Source organism: Pristiophorus japonicus, chromosome 11 (assembly GCF_044704955.1).
Source record: "Pristiophorus japonicus isolate sPriJap1 chromosome 11, sPriJap1.hap1, whole genome shotgun sequence".
In the NCBI taxonomy this organism is placed as follows: Eukaryota; Metazoa; Chordata; class Chondrichthyes; family Pristiophoridae; genus Pristiophorus; species Pristiophorus japonicus.
Genome location: NC_091987.1, coordinates 84942481 through 84968513, shown reverse-complemented (window position 1 = coordinate 84968513; position 26033 = coordinate 84942481). Strand labels below are relative to the sequence as shown.

At 45.8% G+C, this 26033-nt stretch overlaps 2 protein-coding genes and 1 long non-coding RNA gene across 4 annotated transcripts in view; 2 read left to right on the top strand and 1 right to left on the bottom strand.

Moving 5' to 3' along the window:
- Nucleotides 1–26033, top strand: part of LOC139276125 (NXPE family member 3-like) — a 742865-nt gene that overhangs the window by 486823 nt on the left and 230009 nt on the right. The window lies entirely within an intron of this gene.
- Nucleotides 1–26033, top strand: part of LOC139276124 (zinc finger protein 850-like) — a 226213-nt gene that overhangs the window by 47187 nt on the left and 152993 nt on the right. The gene's annotated exons all lie outside the window — the stretch shown is intronic.
- On the bottom strand, nucleotides 17302–24597 carry LOC139276134 (uncharacterized). The gene is made up of 3 exons (XR_011595821.1): nucleotides 24449–24597; nucleotides 24252–24320; nucleotides 17302–17504 (listed from the first exon to the last, which is right to left on the bottom strand). It is a non-coding gene; the product is annotated as an uncharacterized lncRNA (long non-coding RNA).

The window sequence follows — 26033 nt, the reverse complement described above, 5'->3', positions numbered from 1 at the left end:
ACATACACACACCCCCACACACACATCCACACACACCCATACCCCCCCACACACACACCCACCCCGCTCACACACACACACACCCATACACACACACCCACTCCCCACCCACACTCACATTCACACACCCCCATACACTCACACCACCCCCCACACACACACCCTCACACACATGGATACACACACACCCCCACACACACCCCCTCCACACACACCCCCTCCACACACACACCCCATCACACACACGGCCACACACACAGCCCCACCCCCCACACAGCCACCCCCCCCGCCTACACACACACACATACCGCCCCCCCCCCCCCCCCCGCCACACACACATCATTACAGGACAAGATTTCAGGCTGTATTGCCTATCACAGTGTAAATCCTGCTGGCACTCACTGAGTTGACTGACGGTGAGGCACTAGAGGTTAACTAATGTCTGTGGAATTGCACCCAGCCAAATTCAGCACTTTCTGGAGATAAAAAATCTCAGATGCTGAAATGACTGTTGATTTTAGACAGTGAGGTTTGAGGGAGAGTGTCTAGAATAAGGAATTTACAGCTTAGGGGGGACAGGAGGGGACAGAATGTTCTATCGAATCTAGAATTGTCTGTTCTGAATTTCTATCTTGTACTTAAAGTAATAACTTTTATAAGCACCATTTATTTGCAGGGTATTAGAAGGGGAGGATCTGCAGCAGGGAAACTCAATCCATACATTGCGTCAAGATTTGACAGATTCCTGGATTGATCAGGATCATCTTCTCATCAGCCTTTGTAAAAACACCAATCACAGCGGGGAGAAACAGGACACATGTTGTGTGTGTGGATATACCTTCAACCAATCTTCAGCCTGTGAGACTCGTGCACCCACCTGACTCAACACTGTAAATGTGGGGAAAGTGGGAATGGATGCTGTTGTACATGGAAAGTGATTCAGTCGTTCATCTCACCAACTGACATTCGAGAAATTAGATAACAGACTTTCTCCTGTGAATATAGAGCTGGTTTATTGGACCGTAATGTTTACTTATTCATCTCATTGACTCTAAATCTTTGCCAATTATTTGATGTGATTGGTTTACATGTACATCTTTTTAAAAATATGTTTGCTGAGTGGATTAAAATTTAAATTGAAACCAGGTTTGGAGGCGTAATGCTCCCTTCACACATCGAAGGTGAGAGAGATGCTGTGGGGCACATGCTCAGTCCAATATCTGAAGGTGATTAACAGACTGGGTTTTATGTTTCGTGATCCTGGGCGTGTTACCAACACCTTCCCTGGATACCAAGACTAGGAGATCAACTCTGGAAGGTATGGGAAACTGGGACTTGCCCCTGAGAGTAACTGAAGATATAAGGACTAAAATAATCCAGAGTTAGAAAGGAGAAAAGACCAAAAATGGAACAGTCACAGGACATCAATTAATCTCCACTCATTTTGGAGTCATCAGATATCGACACACAGTGTTATTTGAAATATCAAAACATTAAACTCCAGCCCAGTTATAGGGTTTATTGACATCAGCAGAAACAAACACCAACTGACAGAATGAACATGATTCAGTCAGGATGCGATTAATAGCAGCAATAATAGAGTCCAACCCCTGCAGTCACTTGTGAACTCGCTGCTGTCTCAGCAGGTCAGATGACGTAGTGAATCCCATTTCACACTCAGAGCAGGTGAACAGCCTCCCCCCAGTGTGACTTGACAATGCATTTCCAGTTTACAAGGTTGGGTTCAATTCTGCACCCGCTGTGCGCAGAGTGACAATAAAATCAATGAGCTGCTAATTTTCTCTGCTGGATAATGGGCCTTTTGTGCTGGCCCAATAGGGTGAGCCCAGATTGGCCCAATAGGGTGAGCCCGGGCTGGCCCAATAGGGTGAGCCCGGGCTGGCCCAATAGGGTGAGCCCGGGCTGGCCCAATAGGGTGAGCCCGGGCTGGCCCAATAGGGTGAGCCCGGGCTGGCCCAACAGGGTGAGCCCGGGCTGGCCCAACAGGGTGAGACCAGGCTAGCCCAACAGGGTGAGCCGGATTGGCCCAATAGGGTGAGCCCGGGTTGACCCAATAGAGTGAGCCCGGGTTGACCCAATAGGGTGAGTCCGGGTTGACCAAATAGGGTGAGTCCGGGTTGGCCCAGGTACACCAGACAACAATCAGCACAAGGTTCTCTTTCAGGGGCCACTGACCTGGGCACAAACATGTGTCCAATCAAACTGACAGATATCCTGAAGCCCCGCCTACCCATTGTCCCTGCTGTGTCGAAGCTCCGAGTTGAGCCTTTGCTTTGGGAGTCTCCTATCGGGCATATGGACAGCTGAATTTGTAGATTTCACTCCATAATCCCTCATGTTTAACAGTGTCAAAGGCCTTGGTCAGGTCAAAGAAGGTTGAACCAACCCCCCAGTCACTGACACCAATCTCCTCCCATGTGATATAAATCGACACTTGTCACTGACACCAAGTGGATTTGGAAAATATGTTCAAGGGTAAGACTGTAGAAACACAATGGCAAACATTTAAGGAGATATTACATAACTCTCAGCAAAGATTTATTCAAGTGAGAAATAAAGATGCTAAGAGAAGGATGAACCATCCCTGGCAAACGAAGAAAGTAAAGGATGGTGTCAAATTGAAAAAAGGCAAACAATGTTGCGAAGGACAGTGGAAGGCCAGAGGATGAGAAATTTTTAGAAACCAGCAAAGGACGACTAAAAAATGATAAAGACAGAGAAGATAGCAGATGAGAGCAAACTAACAAGAAATATAAAAACAGGCAGTAAGAGCTTCTACAGGAATATAAAATGGAAACGAGTTGCTAAAATAAACATTGGTCCCTTAGAAGATGAGACTGGAGAATTAATAATGGGAAACACGGAAATGGCAGAGACTTTGAACAAATATTTTGTATCGGTCTTCACGGTAGAGGATATTAAAAACATCCCAACAGTTGATAATCAAGGAGCTAATGCGGGGGAGGGGGGGGTAACTTAAAACAGTCACTGTCACTAGAGATTAAGTACTAATCAAACTAATGGGACTAAAGGTGGACAAGTCTCCTGGACATGATGACATGCATCCTCGGGTCTTTAAAGAAGTGGCTGCAGAGATAGTGATGCATCGGTTGTGATCTACCAAAATTCCCTGAATTCTGGAGAGATCCCAGCAGACTGGAAAACCGCAAATGTACATCCCTAATTAAGAAACGAGGGAGACAGAAAGCAGGAAACTATAGACCAGTTAATCTACCATCTGTCATTGGGAAAATACTGGAGTCCATCATTAAGGAAGTACTAGCAGGACATTTAGCAAATCATATTGCAGTCAAGCAGAGTCAGCATGGTTTCATGAAAGGGAAATCATGTTTGACAAATTTCCTGGAATTATTTGAGGATGTAACAAGCAAAGTGGATAAAGGAGAACCAGTTGATGTCATATATTTGGATTTCCAGAAAGCATTCCATACGGTGCCACACAAAAGGTTACTTCACAAACTAAGAGTTCACGGGGTTGGGGGTAATATATCAGCATGGATAGAGGATTGGCAAACTAACAGAAAAGTAACAGAGAGTCAGGATAAATGGATCATTTTCAGCTTGGCAAACTGTAACTAGAGGGGTGCCGCAGGGATCAGTGCTGGGGACTCAACTATTTACAACTAATATAAATAACTTGGCTGAAGGGATTGAGTATAACATAGTCAAATTTGTTGATGATACAAAGATAGGTTGTGAGAAGGACGCAAAGAATCTACAAGGTGACATAGATAGGCTCTGTGAGTGGGCAAAAATCTGGCAGATGGACTATAATGTGGTAAAATGTCAGGTTATCCCCTTTGGTAGGAAAAATAAAACAGCAAATAATTATTTAAATGGGGACAATTACAAAATGCTGTAGTACAGAGGGATCTGGAGGTTCTTGTACACGAAACTCAAAAAGTTAGCATGCAGGTACAGCAAGTAATCAGGAAGGCAAATGGAATGCTGGCCTTTATTGCAAGGGGGATGGAGTATAAAAGTAGGGAAGTCCTGCTACACCTGTACAGGGCGTTGGTAAGACCACACCTGGAGTACTGCGCACAGTTTTGGTCTGGACTTGTCTCTATTCCCGTGCCAAGGGGATTGCTACACCAGACGGGAGGGGCAACATTTAGGGACACTGATTCCCCACCAATTCCCATTCCCCTTCTTTCTGGTGGATAATGGAGGGGCCACTGTGTGTAATGTGCAAGTCAGTAAGCATTGTCAGCAAGCTCTTTTTAATTGGAGATTTTATTCAGTGGAAACTTTGACACAATTGTAGATTTTGTACCAAAGATCAATTTGGAATTAAAGTAAAAGTTCATAATTTAATTGCAAACTAAATTTCTGTTGAGAGTTGCTGAATTAAGGGGAAAGATAACACACAGCATTTCTCAAGTGGACACTGCAGTCCCAAGAACACAATCAGCAATATATCCAGAATATTAAAGTCCAGCCCAGTTATAGGGTTATTAACATCGGCAGAAATAAACCCCAAATGTCAGAATGAAACATAGAAACATAGAAAATAGGTGGAGGAGTAGGCCATTCGGCCCTTCTAGCCTGCACTGCCATTCAATGAGTTAATGGCTGAACATGCAACTTCAGTATCCCATTCCTGCTTTCTCGCCATACCCCTTGATCCCCCTAGTAGTAAGGACTACATCTATCTCCTTTTTGAATATGTTTAGTGAATTGGCCTCAACAACTTAATGATACATGAACATGGTTCAGTCGGGCTGTGATGAAAAGCAGCAATAACAGCAGAATCCCACCCCTGTAGTCACTTGTGAAGTCGCTGGTGTCTCAGCAGGGTGGATGACTGGGTGAATCCCTTCCCACACACTGAGCAGGTGAACGGCCTCTCCCCAGTGTGAACTCGCTGGCGTGTCAGCAGTGTGGATGATTGAGTGAATCCATTCCCACATTCAGAGCAGGTGAACGGCCTCTCCCCAGTGTGAACTCGCTGGTGTCTCAGCAGGGTGGACGACTGAGTGAATCCTTTCCCACACTCTGAGCAGGCGAATGGCCTCTCCACAGTGTGAACTCGCTGATGTCTCAGCAGGTCGGATGATGCAGTGAATCCCTTCCCACACTCAGAGCAGGTGAATGGCCTCTCCCCAGTGTGAATTCGCCGGTGCGTCAGCAGGCTGGATGACTCAGTGAATGCCTTCCCACACTCAGAGCAGGTGAAAGGCCTCTCCCCAGTGTGAACTCGCCGGTGTGTCAGCAGGTTGGATGACTGAGTGAATCCCTTCCCACACTCAGAGCAGGTGAACGGCCTCTCCCCAGTGTGACAGCGTCGATGCATTTCCAGCTCAGATGGTGATCTGAATACCTTCCCACAGTCATCACATTTCCACGGTTTCTCCGTGGTGCAGGTATCCTTGTGACTATCCATGGTTGGACAATCAGTTGAAGCCTCGCCCACTCACACAACACATTTACAGTTTCTCTGCGCTTTGAATGGTGCGATGTTTTTTCAGGCTGTGTAATTGGTTAGAGCTCTTTCCACAGTCAGTGCACTGGAACACTCACTCGGGTGTGTGTGTCTCGGTACCTTTCCAGTCAGGATGATAATTGAAATCTTTTCCCACAGACAGAACAGACAAACATTTCTCCTTCCACTTTCAAAGGCCAATGATATTCAGTTCCTGATGAATCAACTGCCCCTATCACATCTTGATGCGATGTTTGGTTTGTGCTTCCTGTCTGAAAATCTCACCTCCTAATACGCTGTAAAAGGAGATAACAAAACTCATCACTGTCAGTACAAGACAGAAATTCAGAATAGACACATCTAGTTTCCATGGAACATTTTTTCCTCTCTTGTTCTTCCAAAGCTGTAAATCCCTGTCCCACACATTGTCCCTCCTGCTGTGCTGAAATCCAAACCATCGCACATTTCTGAACAGTTTCTCCTCCACACACAGTTTTCACCACCAATTCAGGCTGGATTTAGGTCTACACTCACTGGTTCCCCATCCCCCTCCTCCCCAGAATGTACAGATACTGGCTGGGTTCAGGTCTACACTCACTGGTACACTTCCTTCTCCAAAAGTGGACTCTGGCTGAATTCAGTTCTGCACTCACTGGTTCCTCTCCCCTGAGTATGGTGATTCTGGTTGGGGTCAGTTCCACACTCACTGGCTCCCCTCTCCTCCCCTGTGTTCGGTTCTGCACTCACTCGTTCTTTGATCTCTCCTCTCCTGAAGGTGCTGACTCTGATTAGGTTCAGTTCTGCACTCACTGGTTTCCCTCCCCTGAAGGTGCTGACTCTGGCTGGGTTCAGTTCTACACTCACTGGTTCCCCTCCCCTGAAGGTGCTGACTCTGGCTGGGTTCTGTTCCACAGACATTGACATCACTCACATTATTCCTGCACCAAGATGGCCGCGCATGCGCCTTGCTACTCACTAAACCAAGATGACGGAGCGCTGAACCTGCTTTCCTGCACAAACATGGCCGCCGTTAGCCTGGGCCTGTGACCGGGAGAAAGCCCCGAAACTACAACCGGCGATATTCCGGTTCTTATTCCGGGTTTGCGGCGGGCACCGGTTATTTATGAAGTCGCCCCGGCTCCCCGCTGGTCCATTACTCCGCTCCGTCCCGCTGAAAAACACAACTCTGAGGCGCCTGTCCGAAACGTGTCTCCTCCGCCATTACAGGCACCGCGCATGCTCCAAACCCAGCCAGGGCCAGCGCCTGCGCACTGAGCTCCTGTAGTCTGGGTGAGGCACATTCTCCTCGCGGCGAATGCTGGGTAAACATACCGCCATTGGAAGCCCATGTTATTGAATAGAACATGATTTACTGAGATTGCATTGGTCACTGAACCATGTTCATTCTGGCAGTAAGACTTTGTTTCTGATGATCTCAATAACCCGTATATGTGGGCTGGAGATAAATATCCGACATAAATATTGAATAAATCAGCTTTGTTTCAAACACAGTGTGTCGAATATTTGATTTCTCCATAATCAGAGGAGACTAGTTGATGTTCTGTTACTCACTGTTCCAGTTTAGGGCTTTTTCTTACTCTAACTTATATCACTTCTCACCTAGTTCGCCTTCTGTCATATCAAACCTCAAAGTTGTTCCGTTTGAGTACATGACTTGTGGTTGCAGTAGACTTGACTGCAGTGTCTCACTTTACACTCAGCTGCAATCCTTTGAACAACCCCTTTATTGAACTATCTTGCATAAGATTTGAAATCCGTTATTTCTGTATCAGTTAAGCCGTTTTGGAACCGATTTAATTTAAAGAACTCATCCGCACATTTTGCATGTGATAGCCTGTGAAATATTCCAATATTTGTAATTGCCATTGTCACAATCTCCGTTCCCTAGCCACTGACTCCATCCCTCTCCCCAACTTCTGTCTGATGCTGAACCAGACTGTTCGCAATCTTGGTGTTATACTTGACCTTGAAATAAGTTTGTGACCATATATCTGTAGCATAACGAAGATTGCTTATTTCCACCTCTGGAACATCGCCCGTCCACACTATTGCCTCAGCTCATCCACTGCTGAAGCCCTCATCCATGCCTTTGTTAGCTCTGGACATGACTATTCCAACGCACTCCTCCCACATTCTACCCTACATAAACTAGAGTTGATCCAAAACTCGGCTGCCCACCCTAACTCGCAACAAGTCAAGCTCACCCGTCACTCCTGTTCTTGCTGAGCTGCATTGCCTTCTGGTTAAGCAGTCAGTGGGTGGGGATTGCTCTGTATCTGACCCGTGCTGGACGTGCCCTGGGAGTATTTGAGGCAGGGTAGAGGGAGCTTTACTCTGTATCTAACCCACGCTGTACGTGCCCTGGGATATTGTAGACTGTGGTTTACTCTGTATCAACTCTGGTAGTGCTTGGGATAGGATGGAGTGAGATTTATTCTGTATCTAAGCCGTGCGGTACTGGTAGTCATGAAATCAGTGGTAGAGAAAATGCTAGAATCGATTATTAAGCACGTGGTAACAGTGCACTTCGGAAATAATAACAGGATTGGGCAGAATCAACACGGATTTATGAAGGGAAAATTGTACTTGACAAATCTGTTAGTGTTTTTTGAGCTTGTTGGTGTTTCGGGCAGTGGGGTATCGCCCCTTTGGAATTTTGCATTCCTTACTGCGACTTTTGGTCGGCTCACGCTTTCTGGAGTTTACTACTCAGGCTTTCTTGCCCTTGTTCCTTCATTTATCCTCTTTAGTTATTTTCATTATTTTGAATTAATTTGATTAAGATTATGATCCTTTAGGTTCTAGTTTCTTTTTTGGTAAATTGAATTCTCTGATGCCCCCTGTTTATTGTATCTGGACCACTGTGCTTTGTGTGTCGTTCTGTATATAGATTTGATCTGGGGTGGGGTTAATATGGGTAATATACATTCTGTTCTCGCTTCCTCTTTTTAGTTGTTTGGGTTTTCTCTTGTCCATTATTTGCTGTATCAGAGTTGCTGTGGCTTTGTGTGTCGCTCTGGACACTGACGCCTTGTTCTAATTTTATTCTGGATACTGGTGTACTATTCGATTTCGAGGGTTAGGGCCTTTGTTGTTTGGCACAGTGGGGTAATGTTCCTTTTGGAACTTTTATGGAAGTGTTTTATTAATAATTAAATTGATGGTAAATTGAGATTAACCAAGAGATTACATTGATGAAGATTGGATTGTATTTATATAAAGTCCCTCTTTGGGAGGTGTTGGGTTAGGAAGGGTTATTTTTTTGGGGGGGGGGGGGTGGGTTGGGTTTGTCAGTTACAATTGGTTATTCGTTGGGAAGTTAGTTCCTTACTATGTATTCAATTGATATTTGTGGAGTTAGGTAACTTATTAATTGTAAGTAAGCCAATTGTATTATTTGGATTTATTAATAATATTATTACCGGTGTTTTAAGTTAGGAATATTAATTGGGGAATTATTGTTATTGTTTAAGCTGTTCAAGGATCCTGTGGAATCAGTCTGCTGGAAACGGAGCCTTGTTGCTGCTGTTGGATAGAATGCTGATTGGTCACAGTGTGGTGCCGCATGTCCCTGAGTCTGTGTCTTCCCATTTTATTCATTTAAACATTTGTGAATTTGTGGATTAAGTTTTGGTTACATGGGTGGGTGGATTTGGTGGGTTTGCTAAAGCTTTTTGGTTGTGGAGAGTGAGTCCATTGTTTATTTAACGGGGTTGGAGCGAGCGGTGGCTGAGGAAAAGAGTGTTTGAAGACCAGGCCCTCAAACCTACCACCAAACTCATGGTCTACAGGGCTGTAGTAATACCCGCCCTCCTGTATGGCTCAGAGACATGGACCATGTACAGTAGACACCTCAAATCGCTGGAGAAATACCACCAATGATGTCTCCCCAAGATCCGACAAATCCCCTGGGAGGACAGATGCACCAACGTTAGCGTCCTCGACCAGGCTAACATCCCCAACATCGAAGCACTGACCACACTCGACTAGCTCCGCTGGGCAGGCCACATTGTCCACATGCCAGAGACAAGACTCCCAAAGCAAGCACTCTACTCGGAGCTCCAACATGGCAAACGAGCCAAAGGTGGGCAGAGGAAATGTTACAAGAACACCCTCAAAGCTTCCCTGATAAATTGCAACATTCCCTCTGACATCTGGTAGTCCCTGGCCAACGAATGCCCTAAGTGGAGGAAGTGCATCCTGGAGGGTGCTGAGCACCTCGAGTCTCATCGCCGAGTGCAAGCAGAAATCAAGCACAGGCAGTGGAACGAGCGTGTGGCAAACCAGTCCCACCCACCCTTTCCCTCAACGACTCTCTGTCCCACCTGTGAGAGAGTCTGGTTCTCGTACTGGACTGTTCAGTCACCTGAGAAATCACTTTTAGAGTGGAACAAGTCTTCCTCGATTCCGAGGGACTGCCGATGATGATGATGACCTCCGTTTGTTTTGCTGGGATCTCCGATTTAATATTTTTGAAAAAAAAATTATTTTGTTTTTGTGCAATTGTATCTTGCTGTGAGGTCTCGGTTAGGTTGTGTGTGTGGGGGAGGGGAGGGTCACGGTTAGGTTGTGTGTTGGGGTGGGGGTCTCGGGTAGGTTGTGTGTGGGGGTCTCGGTTAGGTTGTGTATGTGGGGGGTCTCGGTTAGGTTGTGTGTTGGGGTGGGGGTCTCGGTTAGGTTGTGTGGGGGGGTCTCGGTTAGGTTGTGTGTGGGGGGGTCTCGGTTAGGTTGTATGTGTGGGGGTCACGGTTAGGTTGTATGTGTGGGGGGGTCTCGGTTAGGTTGTGTGTGGGGGGTCTCGGTTAGGTTGTGTGTGGGGGGTCTCGGTTAGGTTGTGTGTGTGGGGATTCTCGGTTAGGTTGTGTGTGGGGGGTCTCGGTTAGGTTGTGTGTGGGGGGGTCTCGGTTAGGTTGTGTGTGGGGGGGTCTCGGTTAGGTTGTATGTGTGGGGGTCACGGTTAGGTTGTGTGTGGGGGGTCTCGGTTAGGTTGTATGTGTGGGGGGGTCTCGGTTAGGTTGTGTGTAGGGGGTCTCGGTTAGGTTGTGTGTGGGGGGTCTCGGTTAGGTTGTGTGTGTGGGGATTCTCGGTTAGTTTGTGTGGCATGGTCACGGTTAGGTTGTGTGGTGGGGGGGAGGGGTCACTGGTTGTGTGTGGGGGGGGCGAGGGGTCACGGTTAGGTTGTATGGTGGGGGGGAGGGGTCACAGTTAGGTTTAGTGTGGGGGGGGCGAGGGGTCACGGTTAGGTTGTGTTGCGGGGAGTCTCGGTTAGGTTGTGTGGAGGGGGGGAACTCGGTTAGATTGTGTTTGGGGGTTCTCGGTTAGATTATGTGTGGGGGTTCTTGGTTAGATTGTGTGGGGTTGTGGACTCTTTAATTTTTGTGGCTTTTAGGGATCGAGTAATCAGGTCAATTCGTTTTTAGTTATTTTTGGGCCTAGAGATGATTAAAAGCCTCGGGCTGGATTTAACATGTGGCCAAGGGGGCGGGTTGGAATGGAGGTCTTCTTGTTCCCGGGGAAGGGATTGGTCTCCGGATTTTGAAGGTGGTTGATTTTAAGTCGCTATTATCTTCTTTCAGGAAGATTGATTTATGTACTTTGATGTGCTGATTTTTATTTTTAAGATTTTGCATGTTATTAGTTGTTTTTTGTTATTTTTGATTTATTTTAACAATGTCTGTTTTTGGGTGAGGATTGTTTTAATGAGTCATTCAGTTGCAGGATGGGGAAGGGGGGGTTATGTCCTTTTATGGTCTTAGCGGGTTGATCAGGGTCCTTGCCACGTTGGAGGATCAAGTGGGGGGAGTGGGGGGAGGGAGAATTTAGGAAGCACTTTTTCCTTTGATTGTTTTTAAATTTACTTTCATAAATCTTGTGTGTGTCATCATCATAGGCAGTCCCTGGGAATCGAGGAAGATTTGCTTCCACTCTAAAAGTGAATTCTCAGCTGACTGAATAGTCGAGGATCCGCAAAATCCTACAAATCCCCAGGGAGGACAGATGCACCAACGTTAGCGTCCTTGACCAGGCCAACATCAAAGCACTCACCACATTTGATCAGTTCCACTGGGCAGGCCACATTGTCCACATGCCCGACATGAGACTCCCAAAGCAAGAGCTCTACTCGGAACTCCTTCACGGCAAACAAGCCAAAGTTGGGCAGAGGAAACATTACAAGGACACCCTCAATGCCTCCCTGATAAAGTGCAACATCCCCACCGACACCTGGGAGTCCCTGGCCAAAGACTGCCCTAAGTGGAGTAAGTGCATCCGGGAGGGCACTGAGCACCTCGAGTCTCGTCGCCGAGAGCAAGCAGAAATCAAGCGCAGGCAGCGGAAAGAGCGTGCGGCAAACCAGTCCCACCCACCCTTTTCCTCAACGACTATCTCTCCCACCTGTGACAGGTACTGTGGTTCTCGTATTGGACTGTTCAGCCACCTAAGGACTGATTTTAAGAGTGGAAGCAAGTCTTCCTCAATTCCGAGGGACTGCCTATGATGAACATTCCAATATGAGAATTACAGTCTCTGTCACATGTGGGACAAACAGTCGTTTTGGGTAAGGGAGGGTGGGACTGGTTTGCCGCACGCTCCTTCTGCTGCCTGCGCTTGATTTCTGCATGCTCTCGGCAATGAGACTCGAGGTGACACTCGAGGTGTGTGTGCACGTAGTGGTTCGATGGCAATAGTATTGGGTAGGGTGGGGGAGGGGGGAGCAGAGAAATCACAGTCCCGCAGCAAACACTTATCCTACTAGTTCTAAATAGCAGTACAATTAGAGCTGGTACGGAGAACATTTTTTGTTAAGAACGACGGAAATGAGACATAGGCTTTTTTTTAAAGAAAAAGACCAGCACGGTGGGTTGGAAGTGTGGAGAGAGTGAGGAAGAAGTCTTCTAAGGGAGGGAGGAGAAAAGTAAGGTGGGGGTTTTTCGGGGGCGGGGGGGGGAGGGGATTTATACTCACTTCACGATCCATCATCTAGGTTGCTGATTGTAGTCTATAGGCCTAATGTTTCACCCTTACTGGGGCTTCATCAGAGACCAGGAAAAGCAAGTGGGTTGGGGGGGTTCAAGGGTCAGAGGATATCAGATTGATAACCTTACAGTGAGAAATTATGGAGGGTTTAGAGCTCCCTACCTTCCACCAGGTCAGTCGGAACGAGAAGGACTGGGATGAGGTGTTAATTGTGAGCTTTGTTTGGTGTTATGGTTCTTGTTTATACTCCTAGTGTGTTGTCTCTGTGTGCTCAGTGGTCCTCTCTGTTTGTTAGGTATAAATGTGGAACTCTGCCCCCTTTTTGTTGTGTTTGTGTTTGTGTGATGACTCACCTGGTTGAATGTCCTGTTTCGGGTTTGGAGTTTTTTGTGGGGGTCTAATGTTTTGATTTACTGACAGTTTGTTTCTTTTAAGCCTTTTACCCCATTTTCCCCTTACGTCCTGTAAATTTTTGATTTTAATAAATTATTTTTTTTTATTAAAATTTTTTGGTTTTTTGTATTGTACTTTTTTTGGTTATGTTACAGTTTGTGGGTTAGTTCTGTGATGTTTTTGTTATTATCATCTTCGTTCAATCCAGTGTTTTGTTTTATTTTTGGTTTGGTTCCCTACGTCATCTGTTGTCCCCGATTGTTGTACACCCTTCTGTTTCCTGGTCTGCTCGGGGGGAGGGCAGTTTAGGCCTCTGTTTTACACACATTTCTGTTTAGTTCCTGTTTCCTTGAGCAGTACGGAAGGGCCGGGGGTTGATTTAGGGGCATTTAGAGTTGGGTCTTGGGGTTAAGGTCTGCATTAATATGTTTTAGGTTAGGGTTCAGTCTGGGTGGGGGGGGGTCTAGGGTCTGCGGTTAGGATTGGGTTTGCGAGCTGTGGTGTGGGCTGTTCAGGTTTCGGTTTCCGGGGTTTAGGATCCAGAGTTAGGGTTGGGGTTTTGGGGTTGGGTCTGGACTGTTATGTTTTATGTTGGGGTTAGATTTTAGGGGGGTTAGGGTCCTGGGTTAGGGCTTAGTTTTGGGGCTGGGGTCTGTGTTTACAAGTTTTAGGTTTAGGTTTATGAGGGTTAGGGTCTGGAGTTCGGGTTAGGTTTTGGGGCTGGGGTATAGATTTAAAGGTTGCAAGTTTTAGGTTTAGGTTTATGAAAGTTAGGGTTTGGAGTTCGGGTTAGGTTTTGGGGCTGGGGTATAGATTTAAAGGTTGCAAGTTTTAGCTTTAGATTTATGAGAGTTAGGGTCTGGAGTTCAGATTAGTTATTTTTGTTGTTTTAAATTATTTTAATTAAGAGTATGATTCTTTCTGTTCTGGTTTCTTCTTTTTGGTAAATTGGATTCTCTGTTAAGGTTTGGGACTAGTTTTAGCGTTTATTGTTAAGGTCTGGGAACTAGGATTGGGTTTAGGAGTTATGGCTAAGGCCTGGGAGTTAGGCTATTCTGTCATCTGTGCTTGGGTATATGGGGCACATGATCAAAATTTCCAGGGAACGCCAACAAGGGCCCATGGCCAACTGTGAAGAGGACTTTAAGTGCCTTCATTGTCAATACACAGGTTAGTAATTGGGGCAGGTAGATGTGAAATGAAATTTAATGCAGCGAAATGTGCTGCGATAGATTTTGGGAGGAGGAAAATGGGAGGAAATGTACATTAAATGGTAAAACTTTCAATGGAGTAAAGGAGCAGAGAGATTTAGGGTTGTAAGATTCTAGCTAATTCCTTGTCTTATTAAGGATCGAGAGTCTAGTGTTAGAACACAAGAACATAAGAAATAGGAGCAGGAGTAGGCCATCTGGCTCCTCGAGTCCGCTCTGCCATTCAATAAGATCATGGCTGATCTGATCCTGGCCTCAACTCCACTTCCCTGCCCACTCCCCATAATCCTTCACTCCCTGATCTTTCAAAACTCTGTATCTCCACCTTAAATATATTCAATGATTATCAGCAACTTTAATATCTTAAGAACTATAATTTGAGCAGATTCTCTGTGTTCTACCACATCAGAGTAAAGATACAATTCCCGCGTGTCCACAGTAACTGACACCAGGTCAGCCCGCTGGATGCCCTGAGCTTGATCTCCGGTGTCTCCAGTCCCGACTGCCCCCTTACATCAGTCTCCCCTCACTTTTATACCCTGCACTGATCCACCTCTGGCACCGGACTCTTCTTTGTTTTCTCTGCTGGGTTTGGGCAGGAAGCGAGGAAAAGACAGCTGGAATTTCTCTAATCTGTGATTTACGAGGACACTTTCCCTGGTTCCCAGCAGTTACTTTTCTTCAGTAATTTTCTCATTATCTTTGAACTCCCCTGCCTGCTGTTAGTTGTTATTATAGTTTCACAATTATAGGTCTAACCAAAACACGTTATAATCTAATCTATTGTGTAACTCACTCTGGTTTGAGCTTACATTGTGGTTACTAACAGACAAACCCTGTTCTTTCCCCTGATCTGATTACAGATTCCAACAGTGGGTTCAGTGAATGGAATGTCTGATCAGTGTTGCCATGGTGACCTGTCTGCAGTGAATCGATTGCTTGAGTTTCTAACTCAGACTAAACTTCTCTTTCCCATGATGCACATTATATCAGCCAGTTTATGTCAATGTGTTTTAGTCATGTTATGTTAATATCTCTAAAACCTACAAGGGGATCAGTTACACAAATCTTTAAAAGTAGGAGGATAAGTTGATAAAGTGGTTAAACAGCACATGGGATCTGAGGTTTTATAAATAGGGGTGTGGAGTACAAGAGAGCAGAGGGCATGTAAACCTGCACAAATCATTGGTTAGGCTGCAGTTCGAATATTGTGTCAGGTTTTGGGGATCTGACACCAGGAAGGATGTCGAGGCCATGGAGAGGGTGCAGAGAGATTCACTGAGATGGTACCAGGGAAGAGAGGCTTTAGTTATCAGGGGAGATTGGAGAAACTGGGGCTCTTTTCATTAGAACAAAGGGGAATTGGAGATTTGAGGGAAGTGTTCAAAGTTTGATCAGGTAAATGGGGATAAACTATTTCCACCAGTCGATGAGTCAGTAACTTGAGGGCATCAAATTCAAATCATCACCAAAAGGCTCAGACCCAGGGAGGAAATATCGAGCACAATGTACAACAATGTTCGGGACACTCACTGTCCCTTCGGATCTGTGTCCAGGGGAGGAACTGATGGGTTTCTCTTATCTTTGGGTTAAATTTTGTTCTCATTCAGGTGATGGATGTCACTGCCATGGAATAGTGTATTCTGAGCACCAACACTCTCCAGTCAGGTACAGCACAGGTTAGATACAGAGTAAAGCTCCCTCTACACGGTCCCATCAAACACTCCCAGGGCAGGTACAGCACGGGTTAGATACAGAGTAAAGCTCCCTCTACACTGTCTCATCAAACACTCCCAGAGCAGGTACAGCACAGGATTGCTGCACTGTCAGTGTAGCCATCTTTCAGATGAGTCATTCAACTGATGCCCCATCAGCTCTCAACCAATATCACTCAAACAGATTATCTGGCCATTGCTGTTCATGGCAGCTTGCTGTGTGTAAATCATCTGCTGCATTTCCTATACTACAACAGTGAATGCACTTCAAATGTACTTTGGTGTTGTTGTACTTCATTGGCTGTAAAGCACTTTGGGACATCCTGAGGTCATGTGAGGTGCTACATAAGGACAGGTCTTTGTTAAATGAAGGAGAAAAGTTCCAAAAAAGGAACAGTTGGTAACAGAACAACAATTATTCTCCTATTATATTGGAGAAATCAAGGAATGGACACACACTGTGTTGGAACCAAAGCTGATTTATTTGTCAGATATCCAGAAAATTAAACTCCAGCCCAGTTACAGGGGAAACACAGCCCGACTGTCAGAATGAACACGGTTCAGTCCCGATGTGATTCACAGCAGAATATAAACCCTGCAGTCACTTGTGAATGCGCTGGTGTCTCAGCAGGTCGGATGATGTAGTGAATCGCTTCCCGCATTCAGAGCAGGTGAACGGCCTCTCCCCAGTGTGAACTCGCTGGTGTGTCAGCAGGGTGGATGAAATACTGAATCCCTTCCCACACACGGAGCAGGTGAACGGCCTCTCCCTGGTGTGAACTCACTGGTGTGTCAGCAGGATGGATGAATCACTGAATCCCTTCCCACACACGGAGCAGGTGAATGGCTTCTCCCCGGTGTGGATACGTTGGTGCATCATCAAACTATTTCTGCTTTTAAAGCTCTTCTCACAGTCAGAACATTTAAAAGGCCTCTTATTGGTGTGAACAAGGAGGTGCATAGTGAGCTGGGATGACACAGAGAATCCCTTCCCACACAAGGAACAGGTGAACGGTCTCTCCTCGGTGTGAACTCGCTGGTGTATCAGCAGCTCCGTTTTGGTTTTAAAGCTCTTCTCACAGTCAGAACATTTAAAAGCTCCCTTATCCGTGTGAACAAGTTTACGGCGTCTCAGGGGCCCGGAACTTTTAAAGCATTTCCCGCAATCCGAACATTTAAAAGGTCTCTCCCCAGTGTGAACTCGCTGGTGTGTCTTCAGGTGGGATGAATTAATGAATCCCTTCCCACAATCAGAGCAGGTGAATGGCCTCTCCCCAGTGTGACTGCGTCAATGAATTTCCAGCTCAGATGGGTAACTGAATCCCTTCTCACAGTCCCCACATTCCCATGGTTTCTCCATTGTGTGGATGTCCTTGTGTCTCTCCAGGTTGAACGATCAGTTGAAGCCTCGTCCACACACAGAGCACGTGTACGGTTTCTCCCCACTGTGAATGGTGCAATGTTTTTTGAGGCTGTGTAACTGGTTAAAGCTCTTTCCACAGGCAGTGCACTGGAACACTCTCACTCGGGTGTGTGTGTCTCGGTGCTTTTCCAATCACACTGATGTTTGAAATCTATTCCCACAGACAGAACAGACAAACATTTCTCCTTCCACATTCAAAGGCCGATAATATTCAGGTCCTGATGCATCGAGTGACTGTCAGATCTTGACGTGATGTTTGGTTCCAATTCCCTGTCTGTAAATCCTCCCCTTCTAACACCCTGTAAAAGGAGTTTACAAAACTCACTACTGTAAGGGCAGGATAGAAATTCAGAACAGACAATTTTAGTTTCTACGAAACATTCTTTCCTCTCTTGTTCCCCCAAAGCTGTAAATCCCCATCCCACACACTCTCCCTCCTCCCGGAGCTGAAACCCAAACCCATCGCACCATATCCATAATTTCTTTCTTCTCGCTGTTCTTTTCCTCCCCTGAAGGTGCTGTCTCTGGCTGGGTTCAGTTCTACACTTACTGGTTCCCCTCCCTCTCCTCCCCTGAATGTGCTGACCCTGGCTGGGTTCAGATCCATCGCTCTCTCTCTCTCTCTCTCTCTCTCTCTCTCTCTCTCTCTATCCTTCCTCACGGCTGGGTTCAGTTCCACACTCACTGGTTCCCCTCTCTCTCTCCTCCCCTGAAGTGCTGACTCTGGCTGAGTTCAGTTCTACACTCACTGGTTCCCCTCCCTCCGCTGAAGGTGCTGACTCTGGCTGGGTTCACGTCTACACTGTATTCTATGGGTATTCAGAACACCGAGTGTGTGCCTGAAACACGTTCTGGTCAGGTACAGAGTAAAGCTCCCTCTACACTGTATCATCAAACACACCCAGACCAGGTACAGCACAGGTTAGATACAGAGTAAAGCTCCCTCTACACTGTCCCATCAAACATGTAGAAAGTGAGTTTGAAGTCAGAGGAAACAAGCAGGAAAAAAGGGTAAAAAAATAAATTGATAAGCTCTTTGTCTAAATGCACGTAGCATTCGTAACAAAATAGATGAGTTGACAGCACAAATAGATCTGATAGCCATTACAGAGACATGGTGACCAGGACTGGGAACAAAATATTCAGGGGTATTTGACAATTCGGAAGGACAGACAGAAAGGAAAAGGAGGCAGGGTAGCACTATTAATAAAGGATGGAATCAGTGCGTTAGAGAGAAACGATATTGGCTCAGAGGATCAAGAGGTTGAATCAGTTTGGGTAGTGATAAGGAATAATAAAGGGTGGACGTAGTATATAGGCCCCCGAACAGTAGCTATACGATTGGACGGAGTATAAATCAAGAAATAATGGAGCCTTGTAAAGAAGGAACGGCAATAATCATGGGTGATTTTAACCTTCATATGTGTTGGTCTCTATATTTAAGGAAGGATATACTTGCATTGGAGGCTGTTCAGAGAAGGTTCACGAGGTTGATTCCAGAGATTAGGGGATTGACTTATGAGGATAGGTTGAGTAGGTTGGGCCTCAACTCATTGGAGTTCAGAAGAATGAGAGGTGATCTTATTGAAACTTATAAGATAATGAGGGGGCTCGACAAGGTGGATGCAGAGAGGATATTTCCATTCATAGGGGAAACTAAAACTAGGGGACATAGTCTTAGAATAAGGGGCCACCCTTTTAAAATTGAGATGAGGAGAAATTTCTTCTCTCAGCGGGTTGTAAATCCATGGAATTCTCTGCCCCAGAGAGCTGTGGCGGCTAGGTCATTAAATATATTTAAGGCGGAGATAGACAGATTTTTGAGCGATAAGGGAATAAAGGGTTATGGGGAGCAGGCAGGGAAGTGGAGCTGAGTCCATGATCAGATCAGCCACGATATTGAATGGCGAAGCAGGCTCAAGGGACCAAATGGCCTACTCCTGCTCCTATTTCTTATGTTCTTAAAGACTCCCAGGGCAGGTACAGCACGGGTTTGATGCAAAGTAAAGCTTCCTCTACACTGTGCCATCAAACACTCCCAGGGCTGGTACAGCACGGGTTAGATACAGAGTGAAGCTCCCTCTACACTGTCCCATTAAACACTCCCAGGGCAGGTGCAGCACGGGTTAGATTTGGAGTAAAGCTCCCTCTATACTGTCCCATCAAACACCCCGAGGGCAGGTACAGCACGGGTTAGATACAGAGTAAAGCTCCCTCTACACTGTCACATCAAATGCTAAACCCAGCCCATAATGATCAGGGCTCAGGAAGGTTGGTTGCTAGGCACTGCAGTGATGTCATATAGCAGGGCCATTCAACCCAGCGGGTCCTCTCCTTATCCCTTTAAAGGAGGAGAGCTGGGACATCCTGTCTCAACACACATCCCCCTGTTCATACTGAGAATCCCCAGGGAAGGCCCAAAATCCAGAGTGTGGAACACAACCAAGGGGGAAAGAGGAGGAGAGAAGGGGAGGTAAATCAATGAGTCGGGACTGAGGGCCACCAAGCTTCAGTTTTAGAGGCTGTAGACGTCAGATGGGGAAGAGTGAGTTCTGTAGTTTCAGGATCCAGGGAGAGAGAGCAAGGCACAAGGCACATTGCACAAATTCCTACTATTTTAACCTTCTCTCCTCTTCTCCCCTGAAGGTGCTGACTCTGGCTGGGTTCAGTTCTACACTCACTGGTTCCCCTCCCCTGAAGGTGCTGACTCTGGCTGGGTTCAGTTCTACACTCACTGGTTCCCCTCCCTCTCCTCCCCTGAAGGTGCTGACTCTGGTTGGGTTCAGTTCTACAATCACCAGTTTCTCTCCAATATGTGACCCATGTGCCCAATCTCCACGTGTGAACCTCAACAGTGAGTGTCGATAGGCTATTCCACTGTCCTCAACTGAGGCCTCACATGTGCATTTTCCAGCAGGGTCACAGGACTCTCCTCCCATTGGCTCAGTAGGTACAGGTAACGCCCAGTGTGACTGAGTCCTAGGAACAGGAGGGACCCAGGTTTAATCCTGTCTGCACATCCTCCCCTTCTAATCCCCTGTAAAAGTTGTTTACAAAAGTCATTGCTGTAAGTAGAAACATAGGAACAGGAAAAGGCCATTCAGTCCCTTGAGCCTGTCCCAACATTCAATGAGATTGTGGCTGATCAGTATTTTAACTCTGTCTACCTGCCTTGGTTCTATCGCCATTAATACCCTTGCCTAAGAAGAATCTATCAATCTCAGTTTTGGAATTTTCAATTGGTCCCCAGCCTCTGTTTTATGGGGAACAGAGTTCCAGACTTCCACTAGGCTTTAAGAGCATAAGAAATAGGAGCAGGAGTGGGTTAAACAGTCCCTCGAGCCTGCTGCATCATTCAATAAGATCAAGGCTGATCTTCTACCTCAGCTCCACTTTCCCGCACTATCCCCGTATCCCTTCATTTCTTTAGTGCCCAAACATCTATCGATCTCAGCCCTGAATATACTCAACGACTGAGCATCCACAGCTCTTTGGGGCAGAGAATTCTAAAGATTCACAACCCTTTGAGTGAAGACATTTCTCCTCATCTCAGTCCTAAATGGCCGTCCGTTATCCTGAGACTATGACCCCTAGTTCCAGACTCTCCAACCAAGAGAAACAGCCAATCAGCATTTGTGTGAGGAAGTGCTTCCTGACATCACCCTGAACGGCCTGCCTCTGATTTTAAGGTTGTGTCCCCTTGTTGTGGACTCCTCCACCAGAGGAAATCGTTTCTCTCCATCCACTCTATCAACTGCTTTAATCATTTAAACACCTCAATTAGATCACCCTTTAATCTTCTATATTTCTCATAATTTACAAACTTCATCACTGTAAGTACAGGGTCATAGAACCACAGAAGTTTACAGCATTGAAGGAGGCCATTCAGCCCATCGTGTCTGTGCCGGCTGACAAAGAGCTATCCAGCCTAATCCCACTTTTCAGCTCTTGGTCCGTAGCCTTGTAGGTCACGGCACTTCAAGTGCATATCCAAGTTTGTTTTAAATGCAACAAGGGTTTCTGCCTCTACCACCCTTTCAGGCAGTAGGTTCCAGACCCCAACCACCCTCTGGGTGAAGAGATTTCCCTTCTAAACCTCCTACCACTTTAAATCTATGCCCCTGGTTGTTGACCCACTGCTAAGGGAAATAGGTCCTTCCTATCCACTATATCTATGCACCCCCATAATTTTATACACCTCAATTAGGCCTTCCCTCAGCCGCATCTGTTCCAAAGCAAACAACTCCAGCCTATCCAATCTTCCCTCATAGTTAAAATTCTCCAGTCCAGGCAACATTCTCGCAAATCTCTTCTGTACCCTCTCCAGTGCAATCACATCTTTCCTGTAATGTGGTGACCAGAACTGCATGCAGTACTCTAGCTGTGGCCTAACCAGTGTTTTATACAGTTCAAGCATAACCGCCCTGCTCTTGTATTCTATGCCTCGGCTAATAAAGGCAAGTATTCCGTATGCCTTCTTAACCACCTTATCTACCTGAACTGCTACCTCCAAGGTCCCTTTGTTCCTTTACACTTCTCAGTGTCCTACCATTTAATGTGTATTCCCTTGCCTGTTCGCCATTCCCAAATGCATTACCTCACACTTCTCCAGATTGAATTCCATTTGCCACTGTTCAGCCCACCTGATCAGTTCATTCATACCTTCCTGCAGCCCATAGTTTTCTTCTTCATTATCAACCACACAGCTGATTTTTGTATCATCTGCAAAGTTCTTAATCATACCCCCTGCATTCAAGTCTAAATCATTGATATATACCACAAAAAGCAAGGGACCTAGTACTGAGCCCTGCAGAACCCCACTGGATACAGCCTTCCAGTCACAAAAACACCCATCGACCATTACCCTTTCCTTCCTGTCGCTGAGCCAATTTTGGATCCAACTTGCCACTTTGTCTTGGATCCCATGGGCTTTAACTTTCCTGACCAGTCTGCCACGTGGGACCATCAAATGCCTTGCTAAAAATCAATATACACTACATCAAATGCACGACCCTCATCGACCCTCTTTGTTACCTCCTCAAAAAATGCAATGAAGTTAGTCAGACCCGACCTTCCCTGAACAAATTCATGCTGACTGTCCTTGATTAATCTGTATCTTTCTAACTGAAGATTTATCCTGCCCCTCAGAATTTTCTCCAATAATTTTCCCACCACTGAGGTTAGACTGACTGGCCTGTAATTACTCGGTCTATCCCTTTCTCCATTTTTAAACAACAGTACAACATTTGCAATCCTCCAGCCTGGGATACATTTCATCTGGGCCTGGGGGTTTATCCATTTTCAAAGCTGCTAAGCCCCTTAATATCTCCTCTCTCACTGTTTATTTCATCTAATATTTCACACTCCTCCTCCCTGATTGCAATGTCTGCATCACTCCTCTCTATTGTGAAAGCAGATGCAAAGTATTCATTAAGAACCATACCCACATCTTCCGTCTCCACACACAGGTTACCTTTATGGTACCTAATAGGCCCTTCTCTTCCCTTAATTAGCCTCTTCCTCTTAACGTATTGATAAAACATCTTTGGGTTTTCCTTGATTTTACTTGGCAATATTTTTCATGCTCTCTCTTTGCTTTCCTAATTGCACCCTTGCACTTTCTAACTTCTCCTGAGTTTCTGCAGTACTGAGCCCTCGGTATCTGTCATAAGCCTCCCTTTTTTCTTTATCCTACCCTGTATGTCCCTTGACATCCAGGGAGCTCTAGATTTATTAGTCCCATCCTTTTTCTTTAAAGGAACATACTTGCTCTGAACCCTCACTATCTCCTCCTTGAAAGCTCCCACTGCTCTGAGACTGATTTACCATCAAGTAGCTGTTTCCAGTCCACTTTGGCTAAGTCCCATCTCAGCTTAGCAAAATTGGCTTTTCCCACAATTGAGAACTTTTATTCCTGGTCTATCTTTGTCCTTTTCCATAACTACCCTAAATCCAACTGAATTATGGTCCCTACCACCAAAACGCTCTCCCCTTCCATCTGCCCAGCTTGATTCCCTAAAACAAAGTCCAGAACCACCCCCTCTCTTGTTGGACTTGTTACACACTGGTTAAAAAAGTTCTCCTGAATGCATTTTAGAAAGTCTGCACCCTCTATACCATTCACACTAATTCTATCCCAATTAATATTAGGGCAGTTGAAATCCCTGACTATTACTGCCCTATTATTTTTGAACCTTTCAGAAATGTGCCTACATTTTTGCTCTTCTGTCTCCCTCTGACTGTTTGGGGGTCTATAGTACATCCCCAGCAGTGTGATGTTTTGTTCTTCAGTTCTCCCACGTGGCCTCATTTGATGATCCTTCTGACATATCATCCCTCCTCACAGCTGTAATTGTTTCTTCAATCAATACTGTGACCACTCCCCTCCTTTTTTACCCCCTCTCTATCCCGTCTGAAAACCCTGTAACCAGGAATGTTGAGCTGCCATACCTGTCCTTCTTTCAGCCATGTCTCAGTAATAGTTATATTATACTCCCCCGTGTCTATCTGTGCTCTCAGCTCATCTGCTTTATTCCCTAGACTCCATGCATTGAAGAATATACCATTAAGTACTGCCAAACTGCCTTGTGGTCTATTTTATAGCCCTTGTTTCCCATGTATTCCAAATTCACTTTCTACTTTTTTGATTTCCAATTTCAGCTTTGCTTCTCTCCCTTCTGAATCCATTCTCAGATTCCCATCCCCCTGCCAGATAATTTAAACCCTCCTCAACCACACTACCAAACCCTACCATGAGGATATTGGTTCCGGCTATGTTGCCAAACACCTTAAATCCCTGTCTTTTGGTTACCGACCCTTCTGGCACTGAAAATTGGTTCTCCTTATTAAGAGGGTTTGTGGGCTGGAGGAGGTTACAGAGATAGGGAGGGGTGAGGCCTTGGCGGGATTTGAACAAGAGGATGAGTATTTTAAAGGCTGAAGCCACCAGCCATCTCCCCCAGTGCAGAATGTGACTCACTACTAACAGGAAGGATTTTCGTTTAACTACTAAAGATGCATAATGAGGGGTAAATCAATCTTTATACCTTTATCTAACAGCGATATGGGGGAAATGAATGACCTTTAAACACCTGGTCCACTTGGCACTGAAGTGTCTGAAACACATTATAGGAAATCTAAGAAAACAAAATACTGACAAATATTAAATTGTTATGCTGACAAAAGAAATATCGATTTAACTTTTAAAAGATGAATTGTTTAACAGGGGTTCACACAGATTTACCTGACAGGCCGACTCAGGATCCACCCCTCAAACACCGCGATTGGTTGCAGAACACGCTGCTCCATGGGCCCTCCGGCCTCTGAGCTCCCTTCCTGTTGGTTCCCAGGGCAATCAATCAGCAATCGCCAACATTACGCTGCCAGATGAAGTTGAGGGGCTCAGAGGAAGAAATAAAATGAGGTTGTGAATCTGAGTTAAGAAATAAAATTGGAGAAGCATGATTACATTTATAAACATAACTATTTAAAGTCAAATCAAATGAATTGTTGCAATTAATATATTCCTTTTGGGCCAAGTGATGTGTGGGCTGCACAGAGTGTCTGTGCCCGGTTACACAGCGTGTCCCCGGCTCTCCGCTCCAAGTGCACATGTTTCAGCTCACATCCAACTGACTGGATAAACCTCGCCCGTCTAAACCCCAGCACACAAACATCAGCATTTGATGTTTTGCTAAATGTCTTGGTTCCTGCAACAAGGTGGCCGCACATGCGCCATGAACCGTCCAAGATGGCGGCCAGTGACCCCGCTGACCCGAGCCTGTCACCGCGGGGCCATCCCAGGGCCTGGGACCTAAAGCAGGTGTTTATGAGGCTCACCAGCCCACTCGCGGCTCCAATTCCTGCCCCGCACCGACAACCGACCGTCTGCTGTCCAACATCATCTGGGCTCCACCAATGTAACAAACAGGGTAGATAAAGGGGAACCAGTGGATGTGATGTATTTGGACTTCCAGAAGGCATTGACAAGGTGCCACATAAAAGTTTACCACACAAGATAAAAAAAACATGGGTTTGGGGGTAATATATTAGCATGGATAGAGGACTGGCTAACCAACAGAAAACAGAGAGTCGGGATAAATGGTTCATTCTCGGGTTGGCAATCAGTAACTAGTGGGGTGCCACAGGGATCAGTGCTGGGACACCAACTATTTACAATCTACATTAACGTCTTGGAAGAAAGGACCGAGTGTAATGTAGCCAAATTGTTGGGGTGGAATCTATATTGAAGAATATGACTCAGACACCCATCTGCTCAAGTGGAAAACACACAAGTTTATTATACGTATACAGAGATTCGGTCGAGTTGGAGATCAGTCTAAAAGCTTCGCAGCCTGTTGCGCCTGAATTCGCTGGCTGGGCCTGGCCGTTCCATATTTAATCTCACAACCCACAAGCACATGCGTCATTGTGGTTACAATGGTAGAAGAAAAACCTTTCACAATAAAGTACATGGGACCCTGAGGTCAGCGTTTAGGGCATTCGGTTCCTCCTTATCAGAGAAAAACATGCACACATCTGTTTGCACTGCAACCATACTTCGTCCAACTTCTTCTTTCCCCATGACTCAGAATCAGCAGACTTTATTTGACCATTTTAACATCGCCAGAATGCATAAAGCGGGGTTTCTAAAAATTCCCACTACACTGATGATACAAAGATGGGAGGAAAAGCAATGTGTGAGGAGGACACAAAAAATCTGCAAAAGGACATAGGCAGGCTAAGTGAGTGGGCATAAATTTGACAGATGGAGTAAAATGTAGGAAAGTGTTAGGTCATGCACTTTGGCAGAAAAAAAAATCAAAGAG